At 37.3% G+C, this 13,265-nt stretch overlaps 1 protein-coding gene and 1 long non-coding RNA gene across 8 annotated transcripts in view; both read right to left on the bottom strand.

Moving 5' to 3' along the window:
* RBFOX1 (RNA binding fox-1 homolog 1) overlaps positions 1–13,265 on the bottom strand; it is an 868,680-nt gene that overhangs the window by 689,935 nt on the left and 165,480 nt on the right. The gene's annotated exons all lie outside the window — the stretch shown is intronic.
* Positions 1–13,265, bottom strand: part of LOC308178453 — a 48,124-nt gene that overhangs the window by 9,222 nt on the left and 25,637 nt on the right. Inside the window, exons 1-2 of one of the 5 annotated variants that reach the window (XR_013939772.1) lie at positions 3,517–3,798; positions 3,273–3,384 (exon numbers count right to left, since the gene is read on the bottom strand). The exons of the other annotated variants lie outside the window; for them this stretch is intronic. This is a non-coding gene — a long non-coding RNA (uncharacterized lncRNA). Of the gene's footprint in view, positions 1–3,272; positions 3,385–3,516; positions 3,799–13,265 lie in introns of those variants that run through there. 5 annotated transcript variants of the gene reach the window in all.

The raw sequence follows: 13,265 nt of genomic DNA, 5'->3' as shown, positions 1-13,265 counted from the left end.
TCTGTTGTTTGAGAACAAGTTGGAAGACTGATTACCAATGCTTTGACAATAAGATTGCATCATCTTTTAATAAGATAGGAAGAGTAAGACAAAAAATATTTACAACAGTTTCCTGTATTCATTCTTGTGAGTCATCACACTTTTTTTTTTTTTGTGCTATGCTAAGAACTTTGGATTTGGATGATTACACTAATTAAATTTGTAGCCAGAGTAGAATGGTTTTTGGAACACTACACCACTTAAAGTTTCATCTATTTTTATTAACATACACAGCTAGAGAGAGAGTTGACCATCACATCAACCTTGCTCTGGTAGTTTTATTACTGCAGTTCTAACACTCACAGTCAGTGACTTCAGCTATTCTTTGTGATGCAAATGTCTTCACCATAGAAGTGTGTGGAATAATTGCCTGAGGTGACTTAGAAATTAAGCTTACATTCACATTTTTAAGAAAAGGTACAGCACTGAAGAAGCCTCCAGGGTGGAGTGTAGCTGCATTCCGTAGAAGTTCCCTAGGCCTCCAGCCTGAGATATTGGCCACACCAGGGGAACTTGGTGTGCTGACCCTAAGAGGAGCTGTACAGAGGGTAGAGAGGAGTGGAGACACCATGGCCAGGCTCTGTGATAAGATGGGAACTCAAAGGTATGTCAGAACCAATAAGCTGCATATTTGCTGCCCTGAGCCAATGACCTGCTATGTTCTTGACAAAATGCTGTCCTTTTGGAGAACTTTGCTCATTATAATATAATTATAATACCAAAACACACCTCCATCCCAAAGGCTAACCAAGGTGCGAGCACCCCTCACTGAGCACGCGCTCTGAATTTCTCTGAACCTAGACCTTTAAACAAAAGCGAGAAAATTTAGCATCAGTCGTAACAAACATATGTATGACCAGAGTCACTCAGGCTCCACCTGACTGATTAAAAAAAAGATATAAATTAGCTTAAGGGAGAGAGGGTGTTAGGGAAGATATCATCACAAAGGAAGAGATATTATCTTGAAAGATACCTTCTCTGACTTCTGGGATCAATTGGCAGGTTGAGCCTCTCTTCCCCCTCCCGGGGATGCCTTTGGGTAAGATTCAAACACTTGGTTACACCAAGTGCCTCCCCGGGAAACTTAGAAATCTCTATGGAGTCACTTCATATCTTTTAACGCGTTTGTAGCCAGGCTGTATTACTTATACTTTTGGTATTTGCCCATGCTTTGCAGACAATGAATTTATCACCAGCAATCCAAAGAACCTATTTACCTGTTGTTTTAACAAATTGCACTGCTCATTACATCGAGCCGAGGTAGCTCTCATAGAACATGACCAAACTCTTTAAGTGTGGCTGTGGTAGTTCATGGAGTGTGACTAGACTGAGGGTGTATTACGTTATTTGTGAATCCGTAACCGTGATAGTTCAGCACCCTGAACGTGACCGGACTTATAACAGCTAATTGGGCATCACTCCCGATTACTTTACCCTTTAACACAACAAAGTGTCACACTGACTATGCAGATTTCTAAACGTATTCACTTCAAGATTTTTCAGAAGGCCATTCCATGTACATCCTTAGAAAACCTATCAATATTTCAGAGAAAACAATCTTCTAGATCTCTGTGTTTACATTTGTTATAACTACACATCAACCCAAGCAAATAAACTGTAAGAACTCTTTTTTTCTAACCTGCAAAGCTATGTAGCATTTACTGAAATCACATAAATAATGCTGTTACTGTGAGAGCACAAAATGACATGGATAAAATTACAACTCATTGTTACCTTGAAATTTGGCATATAAGCTGAAACTAAATTAAATCTTACCTAATGCCAAAAGCCAAATGCCAAAAGCAAGGGAAAGAAAAACATTACTAATTTCAAAATTAGATTCCCTTTCCTATTTCTTATTTTTTTTTTTCATATTTGCAGAATAGGAAGACAGAAAAAAAGTATCTGAACAGTCCTAACTGAATCACATGGAACATGGAGTAACAGGCATGCATGTGATGAGAAAGTTGTTTCCATCAAACATCAGAGCTTTCTAAATCTACTTCAAATCTAGAATCTGACAGCTGTAAGAGTGCAGCAATAATTAATTCTCCCACTGAATTCATATACTGGTCAAGAACGATACGATTAGACATAATGGAGTAATCTGTACCATATCCAAGGGGATATTGTATCAGTTGTTACTGAGTTGTGCCCATGCAAATAACTAGTACCCATTCACCTGTGAGCAAAAGCAGAAAGAAGTGTGGATGACCGCATTACTGCAGCACCAACACAGAGCAGAATTTAAGAATTCCATGAAAGCATTCATTGAAACAGGAGGAAAAGTTATCATAGCCTTTCACTTGAGAACTTCACAACAAAAGGTGGGGTACCAACTACAGTGAAGAATGAAGCCATGTTTTGCAAAATGGAATAGGAAACAGTTTTCTTGAAGTCTGCTGCTTCAATTATCTGGTCATTAGAAAAATCCCTGTGCCCACCATTCTGGGCATCTTTATACAGAGTTCTTTTGGACTCACAACAACAAAGCCAATCTACCAGGCAGCAATACCAAAACACTGGTGAAGAAGTTGTTTCAGGAAAGCCATTTCCCTTTGCACCAATTCTAGCATACAAATCTTGAAATAACAAAACGCCTACTTAACGCCTCCAGAATTGACTCAAATAAGCAAAAACGAGGTGCGTTCAATACAGAATGGCTGTCAGGCCAAGAACAGGAGAGCACAATAAGAATTACAGTGTAAATCACAGCGTTAATTTCCACTGAATTACCTGGGCAGTCTGCAGGACAGCACCAGTTACAGCAGCTGAGTTCACAAGGAAAGAGCTGGAAATGAACGGTTCAGAGACTGAAAGGGGTGGGCCAGAGAGAAAGGACTTGAATAGACTAAAGAAAATACAAGACAAGAGCCAAATGCAGGTTCACTTTGTAACCATAAACAGAACAATAGTACAAAAAGCTCAATCACAGCAGTCAGACTCCCTGGCAAACGCTGTTCCCTAGGCTGAACCACATGATGATGGCTCAGTTTTCCCTGAGAGGAAGGAGAGAAACACCACTGAAGTTAACTATTGTGCCAATTTCTACAGCTCATCAGAACCGCTCACACCACAGTACAATGAGAAGCAGAGACCAAAGCCAAGGTCGTTGATTTCAATTAAAGAATCCCATTAAATGAACGACAGAAGTAGAACTACTATCACAACTAGCTGATTTTAGAAAAGAAACCGATTAAATTGTGAATATTAAAATATGCAAGGCATATTACCTTAGATTTCACTCAACGCTTGAGAATCTTGTGCTTCACTTAACGTTGTTTTCTGCTGTAGCCCAAAGAAAGTCGAGTAATTCCAAAGCATCTTAGTAAATTCATCACAGGACTTCAATGAAAAGCAAACAAATAAAAGCATTTTTTGTGCTCTGTCAGCCAAGTTGGAGAAAAAATAATAAAATAAAAATTCTATTGAAGGATAGGGACACTCCCTAAGTATGCAAAAATGAAACTCACGTACCAAAACCTGTGAGCTGTTCCATGTAGATACAATCCTATGCTTCAGCAGATCCCCACTACTGATAGAGGTCTTACTTCTCTTACTTGTGGTTTTTCAGTTAAATGAAATACAAATTTACAACTGTTGACGATACCAACTTCTTAGGTTCTTATAAGTAAATTATCCACTAGAGAGCATAGCAACATTTTCAAACACATTCCACTTACATCTGCAAGAGCTAAATGGGGATTTCACGGCATTCAACGCCACCCTTCTACACAAGAAATATACTGAAAAACCTGTCACACAAAACAGAAATTAGAAATACAATGAAATATAATACTTTAAGGGAAAAAGGTCATCAGACCATGAGCTTCCAATGAACACGTTGCAACAGTTTACATGCCAGGATGTAGTTCTCAGAGATTCTTGATGAGAAAACTTCTTTTATCTTAGCATGCGTGTACATTTATCACAAAATATGATAAACAGAGAAAACGTGTTCTTCATTCCTAAAGGAGAAAACCATACAAGTACTGCTTATCAGCAGGTTGGGCCAGAGATGTTTTTCTGCCAGTTCTGGTGATGTCAGGACATTTTTACTTCTCATTAAAAAACAAGTTTAATCATTTATCATTTCATGTTTTAATGGGTGTTCTGGTAAATTCATCTTTCATTCTAAAATATAAATAATATTTTTTTTTTATTTTTCATTTGCTCAGAACAAAAAGTGTAAAAAACAAAGTACTCAGAATTTCTCCATTAAAATATTTGATTAAAGCTGTTACATGCCCACAGTCCTTAATTAATACATCGACGAAGGTGTCCACACTATTCACAAATCTGATCAGCATCTCAGCACCTCAGGTAGACAAAGTAACTCTATTTTAGATCTTGCTAAATATGTTTTTCCTCTTTTTCTCATAAACCATTAAAGTTAATTGCAGTGGTAAGAAAACTAATGATATAGGGCATCTCGTACTGTCAGAGAAAAACAGAGCTGGGTATATCAAAGCTGTGCCATACCTAATTTGGAAGTGGCTAGCTTCAGATGCTGAATGAAAACATCAGTGAAATTCTTTAAGTCAGAAATAAGCCACAGGTAAGAGAAATCTTACTCTCAGCATTATCATTTACTGTTTTATAAACTGGCAAAGAGGGATTTTACAGATATTTGTCATTTTTCTTGGCATCAAGATGAAAATAAATGAAACTAGAAAGTTCATATGTACTACAGAGTAAAAAGAACAAGTGCTAGGAAAACATCTACAAACCATGGGAGTTCTAAGCAGCACCGTCAGCTCTGAGGAAGGCAAATCACTTGACAACCATAACTGCAAAGAGGAATGAATAGGCAGGTGGAGAAAATCCAAGCGCAGCAAAAGGAAGGAACCCATATCTAGACAAACTTGGTTCATGAGTATAAAAGCTCATATGGATTTCCATATGTACAAGTAGCAGGGCATTAAAATATCATATAAAAGATTACAATTATTAGCAATGTTAGCACCTAATGCCATTTCTTTGGGTTTTATTTTTCAGTACATATTATAATTTAACACACATGATTTTAAGCAGTTTTGATGATAATATTCACATACCATTAGAATAATAGTCAAGAACTATACTGAATCAAACCCTCAGGTGAAGTTTTTATGTAGGTGGCATGAGCTTTCCAAGTGAAGCTATTCTGTGAAGCATGATCACTCTGTGCTAATTTATTCATAAACTCACATTCTCCAAACTAGTTTTCATTTTCTGAAATCTTCTAAATTTAAAATCACCATAAATTAATTTTTCATTTTATCTATTTGCGTATATTTATACAGTTATAAAAAAAAGAGAGAAGCAAAAGCAGGAAATATGAATTATGAGGCTTTATCAGGATAATCCACCTTTATGAATAACTAATGATACAAGTAGGTTAACCAATTTACCAAATCCTCCTCCACACTAATAAATATCTTTTTACATTGATAGACTTGGTTTCCTCTTTCTGCCTTTTAACACACACCAGTGAAGCCACGGAGGGAAGTATGGCAGGTGGTAAATAAAATAACTTATTTAATTTCAGAGCACATCTGAAAGCTTATTGTGCATTTCGGAGCACATTGGGGGGAAAAAAAAAAAAAAGCAGAAGCAGCCAGACCCAACTTTGAGAACAGGTTTGCAGAATTCGTGTCTGCTTCTTTGAGAAAGTGGAGCCTTCTACCGATTTCAGATCTCTAGGCAAAACAGCTCTTTGCCGCATAAGATGGCCAGATCTCCACAGCAATGCTTCTTTGAAGGGTGGGGAGGATTTAGAGGCTGGAGATAAAGTGCTGACCCCTGGTTGCTGGAGCTGCAGCTCATTAACCCGCACGGGTTTTGTGAGTGCTTTTGCTCTGCAAGAGCAGATGAGCAGAGCTAACAGCCTGCTAGGAAAATACGGGGTTCTACACCCATGTGTGGTCTGTTTTAACTTGTCTAGGGAAGAAAACCTTGTGTGAGTGCAAAGGATCACATGAAATAGATACTTTACATAAAGCATTTGGGGGCAAAAAAGAATGATACTGATTATTTCCATTTCATCTAAAGATAGGACCATGCATGGAAAAATTTGCTCTTATGCGAAGAAAGCTGAAGCTGGTGGGCCTAAGGCCTATGTATACAATAGACACTTCTAAATAATTATATATATACACACACATTCAGAGCATGAAAACAAGCACAAGATTTTGCAGAGTAACTCCTTCATCCAAAAAACCCGCATTAAAAACAAAATATATATTCATTTAGCATTATTGTCTTTTCTTCTGTCTCACATACATAGTATATAAAGCAAGAAGTATTTTTATATTTTCTTCTGCCTGGTTGTAAAGATTTTAATAATTATTTTTTTAAATCAGATTCAATGTCATCAGTAAAGGAGTCATGATATATCAGCTACCAAAGTTTCTTTTTCTTTTTCTTTTCTAAAATATATCTTTGATTATTCTTGAAGCAAGGCAAAGTCCAACCTCCCCACTGCTGGCAATTAATGTAAAAAAGTTCTATATTTTCAGTGATCACTCGCTTTTTTATTCATACATATATTTATATGTATTACTATATGATAGAAATTATTTATGTTTTCTATTTATACACTTTTTACTCAAAGTCTCACCGAGTTCAAAATGGCCACGAACATTAAGACAGACAGTTCACTACAAGCTGAAGTTCAGTCCTAGCAAGCAGATGGCATAAGGAATTAGTTAAGGAACCACTTTAAAAAATAAAAAAGTAGAGTTATCTTCTCAGCAGGATTTTGATTTTGCTTGTAACTCATTTTAAATTTACCAGAGGTCACTCAAAAGAATATATATTTTTAGACACCCTTATGACAACAAAAGCAAAAGTACCTCTGGAATAAACACGAATTTTATTAGTCAGCAAAATCACTCATCTCTGGATAATAACGTTCAACCTCGTTGAACATTGAACATATCATGCCCCCAAAAAAGACCTCACCCAAGGGGAAGAAGAAACTCATTTTGTGCAGGTTACCATGACCAGACAGGCTAGGGAACATGCCCAGCTCCATGGATATGCTGGGGCTGCTGGCTCAGCCATGCCTTGGCAAGGCAGGGGAGGATGTGGCACAGCACGGCCAGGGAAGGCAGTGTGGGGCCAAGGGGTTATCAGGCAGAACCTGGGATTGTCTTCTACATGGCCAGGACTGCCCAACAGCTGGCACACAACCTCAGAAGTCACACTAAATAGGGTTTATTTAGGCAAATAAAAAGGTACATTTCTAATACCATAGAGAGGTGGCATTTTAAGTTCATCTGTGTGCACTCAAAAACACAGAAGATGGATAAAAAGATGTAGCAATTATTCACTTAAACCTCATTTCTGTTTTTATGACTTCCCAGGTGATTTTTTTACATTTGAAGCTAGCAGTGCTGAAGAGGAGGCCACGTGTTCAGATCTGTTCAAAACAAAATACCTGAGATTTACGAACCAGGGCCTGCCCTACTGGGAAGCTTGAGGTCACGGTGCAGAACTTGACGTTGGTTGGATTCAGTACTGAAGCACAGCACACCCCTAAGCTTTGGCTAGAAGGAAACCTTTTGAAATACGCTGCTCTTAAGTTTTTAAAAAATCCTGATATTATTTAGTAGCAATGTATAGTAAGGACCAGTAGTATAGTGAAATCCCATTTCTGTTGCAAAATCCAAACGGTTGACCGAGAACTGGTTTATGTAAGGTTCATGGCTCTGTGCCACATGGCCGCTCTTGCGAGGGGAAAAAAGCTTTGCTTGTCAAACATGAGAAAGCAAATCAGTGCACTATCAATAGGATGTAAAATGACTCCAGTTCTGAAATTCTCTGCTGCAAATCTCAAGATCCCTAATTTATACAATAAATAAATAAATAAATAAATAAATAGAGTCTTGGAAAACAAAGAAGCTATCTTAACATAATCTTTTTTTTTTTTCCTAATAAGAAAGTTCAGCTCATCAGTACACAAAATCTTTGCAAAGAATGAATTTAAATTAACCACTTTGCAAGCTCCCAGATTATCTGGTTTGCCTTTTTTTTTTTTTTTGGAAGTGAAACAGGAGTCTCATTTCTCAGAATACTATAGAGATATTTTTGATCTTAAGCTTTCCATAAAAACCTCTTGTGTTTAAACTGAGAAAAGCATATGTATGATATCATTTAGCAACATTAACAGAAGTGTTATTATACTGCTGAAACTAAAATAAACTCAAAATATGTAATATGTAGCACTAAGGCTCCTTTTATTTTTATGCCTAGACACCCAATAAAATGGTTCGTCACATATATTTCACATAAAGCTTGACACAAAATTTAGGTAACCCTAGATTAACCTATGTTCCACAATTTAAATGTTCATAATGAGGAATGTGGGAAGGATTGAACTGTATTTACTTCAGTGGAATAACAGCAATTTTCAAAGCAAACAACAAATAGCACAAAAGCAATACGATAACCCAGGCAGCCCCTACAAGCAGCCATATAGCCTAAGACACGTGCTCTATCTATTGTAAGCTAGTAGCTCGTCAAGCAGAACTGAGAATGACACACTATAAAGTCATTACTTTACTACTACTGTTAAAATTTGTGCTTAATGGGACTGAGTGCAGCAGATCTAACCTTGACACAATTTGTCACCATCCTTCCAAACTGTAAAAAGAGGATGTGGGAAAGGAAGGAGGGAAAAATAAATAAAAAAATAAAAATAAAGAGTCACATCTTGGGGACAAAGCACCTAAGCCCAGCTGAGCTTTGGTACAATAACTCTTCCCTGAGAACAATGCAAGAAGTAATTTCACATACCTAGGTGTCTGAATATATAGATTCCATTAACTGAATATATAGCTATGGAGTTCATTAATTTGTACTGCTAATCAGACATTTGGCAGGGGTGGTGCTGGTGTTTCTTAGGCAAATGGGCCATGAACTGAACAGCACGTTGGAGAGTAGTAGTTTCTGTGCATGTGTTTTGCAGCAATGAGTCTCTCTGTATCTTGACACTGCTTCAAGGAGTGAGATTCTTATCTGGCTGCAACAAATGAGATACAAGCTCATTATTTTTAGTAAAGGTTGAATAGCTGGTCCCTGGCCATGAAAATACATCATTTTAAGGGCTGAAATTATTCTCTTTATTCAGCGTTATCAGTTTTCAGTGCTTTTCTGCAGCATTTTTTGTCTCTACAAACCATGGGATCACTATGGCTAATCTGTAATAACATCACTGTCTGGAGTTCATCCCATCCTTTGCAAGAAGTCATGAAACTCAATTACTAAGTGAGAAAAAAATGGAAAAGCCAAAACGATGATGTGGAGCTGGTGTAAGCATGCCAGTGGAACTGCCACAGTTGTTGTGTTAAGCTGAAGTGTTTCAGAAATTCAGTGTATTCAAAACAGCCGCAGGACCGGTGTCATACCCAGGGAACGTATTAAGGTAAGATGCCCCAAGTCTGCCCTCTCTTTCTCATGCCACTTTTTTTTCCCTTAATGAATGTTACTGATGTAATACAAATGTGCACACAGTTTTTGTATCTTTTCCCCCTACTCAAAATAAGCACTCTTCTCTACTGTTTTCTAAAATGTCAGTACGTCAGAACCAAACAAAAAAAAAAATGCAACACAGACATATAATAGAGAAATGCAGAAAGAAACCAGTTTCAGTATTTAATGGCAAGAATAATGAATTAAAAACTGTTTAAATTATGTTGAAAGTCATAGAAAAAGCCTCAAAAAAAGACAGTTAAACAGACATTAAAATGAAGATTTAAGTAGATGATCTTTTAGTAGTCTAGCAAAAACAGTTTGTCTTTCACTCTTTATTTAAATTAAAATACCACTGAGTAATTGACCTTTTTAACATGGCCTGGGGGAGCAGGGTATGATCTTGTCAGAAAAAAAAGTGATATTAAAAGAGCAATACTATTTAAAAGCAGCAGAAGATGGAACCTACAGATTAAAAATTGTTTGCTTAGGAAAATTAACCTTTCTGAAATGGCTGTCCTTACTGTTACAAGGAGAGAAACTACTACTGTTAGCTTTTTGTTAACTAGTTTATGAACTATGCTAATAAAGACTGCTTACAGAGTCCTTAAAAAACAAGCAAACCAAGCAGAAAAGCCAAATCACAGGTTTCCTGAGCTTTCAGAAGTGTCCCTTCTTTCAGCATCCCACTTGGAGGCCAGCTGTAGCAGAGGGGGCCTTCCCTAACTGCCCTTTCCTGAGCATTGCCTTAAATGTTGTTTTTCAGCTTAACAATTTGGCTCCTCTACATTCAGTATGAGAGCTCAAAGTTCCCGACAAAAAAAAAAAACAAAAAAAAAAACGTGGAGGGCAATACTCCTCTACTCTGAGAAGTTCACAGAAAGGTATCTGAGGCTTAGGATCCTGGTTACAGCAGTGTAAAGACCTTGACATTGTTATAAGGGGATGCAGACACAGCTCTTTCAAAACCTTCACCTGCCTTTGGATCTCTGCTACTAGAAGACTGACTTAGTCTCCAAAAATCCTTAATTTACACGATGTATCTATAGAGACAGAAAGGCAGAAATGGAAATGACTAAAAAAACAAAACACAGGTATGAAATGACATTACTAATTAAACATAAAACAGTAAAAGAATAAGTTGTATGCAATGAAGCAACCAAAACCTCATGTCACCTCATTAAAGAGACCACTTCAAAACAAAGATGCACAGAAAATCATACCAGATCAAAATCGTCCATTCCCATTGTTTTAATGGTAAAATGCTAAACATGTAAAGATTTTAAAAACTGAATCAAAACTACAGCATTTTACCTCCTTTGGGCCCCAACATTCAACTGTTGCCAGGAGGGCAGAACCACGTACTGTCTTCTGTCATGTTCTGAACAGCACAGATTCTGTTTGAGATCTGTTGTCTTGTTTTCTACTAATGGCATTGGATTTGCTGAATATCCTCCAAGATGAAAGCTGTTATACTGAATAAATATAAGAGTTCCTAATGTTAGGAAAAAAACTTCTAACAAAATATTGAGCCTTTTGCATCCCTATGTACTGCGAAGGAAGGCACAAAGCTGAGAGATGTGGTAAGGGCTGCCAGACATGACCAGTGTGGCTGGGAGACACCGTGACTCTTGTCGGTCCTTTCCCCAAACAGCCTCAGTCTCTTCAACTCCAGAAGATCTGCCCAAGGCTCAACAGTTCATATATAGATATAGACAGAGGCACAGGTGTATATATGTACATAGATTTACACAGATGCATACATATGGATACATATATCCATACATAAAGCATGCAAATTTCTTGTAACATAGAATTAATTTCTTGGTTACTCATTTGTTTCTGCTATATAGGAGGGTGTAACAATTTACACATATTTCAATTTCATGTTGCCTCCTCGTGTCCGCTTCACTGTAACCGCTGCCTGCAGTGGCCGCCTCCCTTCACAGCCCAATCACAAGAACGTCCCGTAAGCTGGGATGACATCTGAAGCATTGTGGAGGTACATGTAAAAGACATGTAAACACTACAGTAATATTTTGAAATATTTTTGCTATCTTAATTTGTGGCTCGAAAGCAATTCAATTATAAGCTATTTTTAAAGCTGTTTCAGTTTTGAGCTCTGAAATTAAGTCAGTGTTAAGAGTTGGATGAGCTTCTAATAACAAACACGCTTAGGAATTTATACATACTGACTCGCTCAGCTGTTGTGTTCCCTCCCTCACAAAACGAGGGAATCAAATTACGTTTCTGAAAATTCACAAAACAGCTATTGGTTTTTTTTTTTCTTTTATCCAAACCTATTTGCCTAAGCTTTAATTCTGTCAATTATTTTTGGATTGTCATGGAATCTTCAAAAAAAATACTCCATTATTTTTCTCAAAGAGTTGAAAAAAGAGTCTTCCAATTTAAATAGAGATTATCAAATCCATAGTGAGGTGGGGCTTTTTAAACTTTGAATTCAAAGTATTATACAATGGTGTATTGCTAGCAATTCTAGTTCTATCCACTTTCATTTGTACATAAAAAAATACTTCTTGAATTTTGAATGAAAAAAGCAATATTGGGCTTTCACAGAGCATCCTTCACATATCAGAAAACCAAAGCTATCCCCAATTGTGTGTCCTGCACTTTCCTTCGAGCATGTTGAAGATGCTCTTAGAGATCCTTAGAAATCAAGTGTTGCCCAAGTTAATTCCAAAGAAGGAGGCACAGGCAGTCAGAAGGAAGGATCAGAGGAGAGTACAAGCAAGTATAATTTGCAAATATCTAAGGGAACATTATAACAATGACATGAATAAGCATAACAAAATGTTAACGAAAAAGCACTGTCAGTAATGATACATTTACATAAACAGCAAATGTACTTGCACAAACTCCATCATTAGTACTTCAATCACAGCCACGCTTAAACTTTGGGGAGCTAATTTCATTTATAAACTCTTCTACTGCACATCAATTATTAGTAGCATTACTAACAGACATAGAACTGCTATGATTAGGTGACTGATTGTCTGGCATTAGCTCTAATAAAAGAGGACTTGTGAACCACTTCAGATGTCAGAAAACTGTAACAGTAACGGGCAGAAGCACCAGTTACGCTCCTCCAAATTCTTTGGCTTCCTGCTAATTCATTATTCCCTCTTCAGATTGCTCCATCATCTAAATATCAATACCAATGAGAACCCTCCCTTCTTGCAGAGAATTCACCGAGTCTTTAAAAAGAATGGCTTGGGTTGGAAGGGACCTCTAAGATCACTCAATTCCACCCGCCTGCCACAGGCAGGGACACCACCCACCAGATCAGGTTGCTCAGGGCCTCATCTAACCTGGTCTTGAACATCTCCAGGAATGGGGCACCCACAGCTTCTCTGGACAGCCTGTGCCAGTACCTCACCACCCTCTGAGTGAAGAATTTCCTCCTAATCGCTAATCTAAATCTCCCCTCTTTCAGTTCAAAACCATTCCTCCTTGTCCTGTCCTTGTCTCATTTATTATGAGAATTATTTGGTTCAAGGATACAGTTAATTCCCTGAGCATGTTTGTAGTTCATCTCTTATTTCAAGATCAGTAATAAATTTTGATTTAAAGGAATTAAAACCAAACATTTAAACACAGTGTTTCAATTTAAGGATAGGAAATAAAAAAAAAAAAAGCAGTCTTTTTACAGAAATTTTCCTCTACTTTCATGGTGCAGCTCCAGTAAAAATTGACGAAGGTTAGAAAGATGTATCTGCAGATTGCTGTAGGATGGCTGGCGATACCTTTTG

This window comes from Anser brachyrhynchus (assembly GCF_964034855.1).
Source record: "Anser brachyrhynchus genome assembly, chromosome: 15".
NCBI lineage: Eukaryota > Metazoa > Chordata > Aves > Anseriformes > Anatidae > Anser > Anser brachyrhynchus.
Note: the sequence above shows the minus strand (reverse complement) of the source record. Positions and strands in the feature narration are given on the sequence as shown.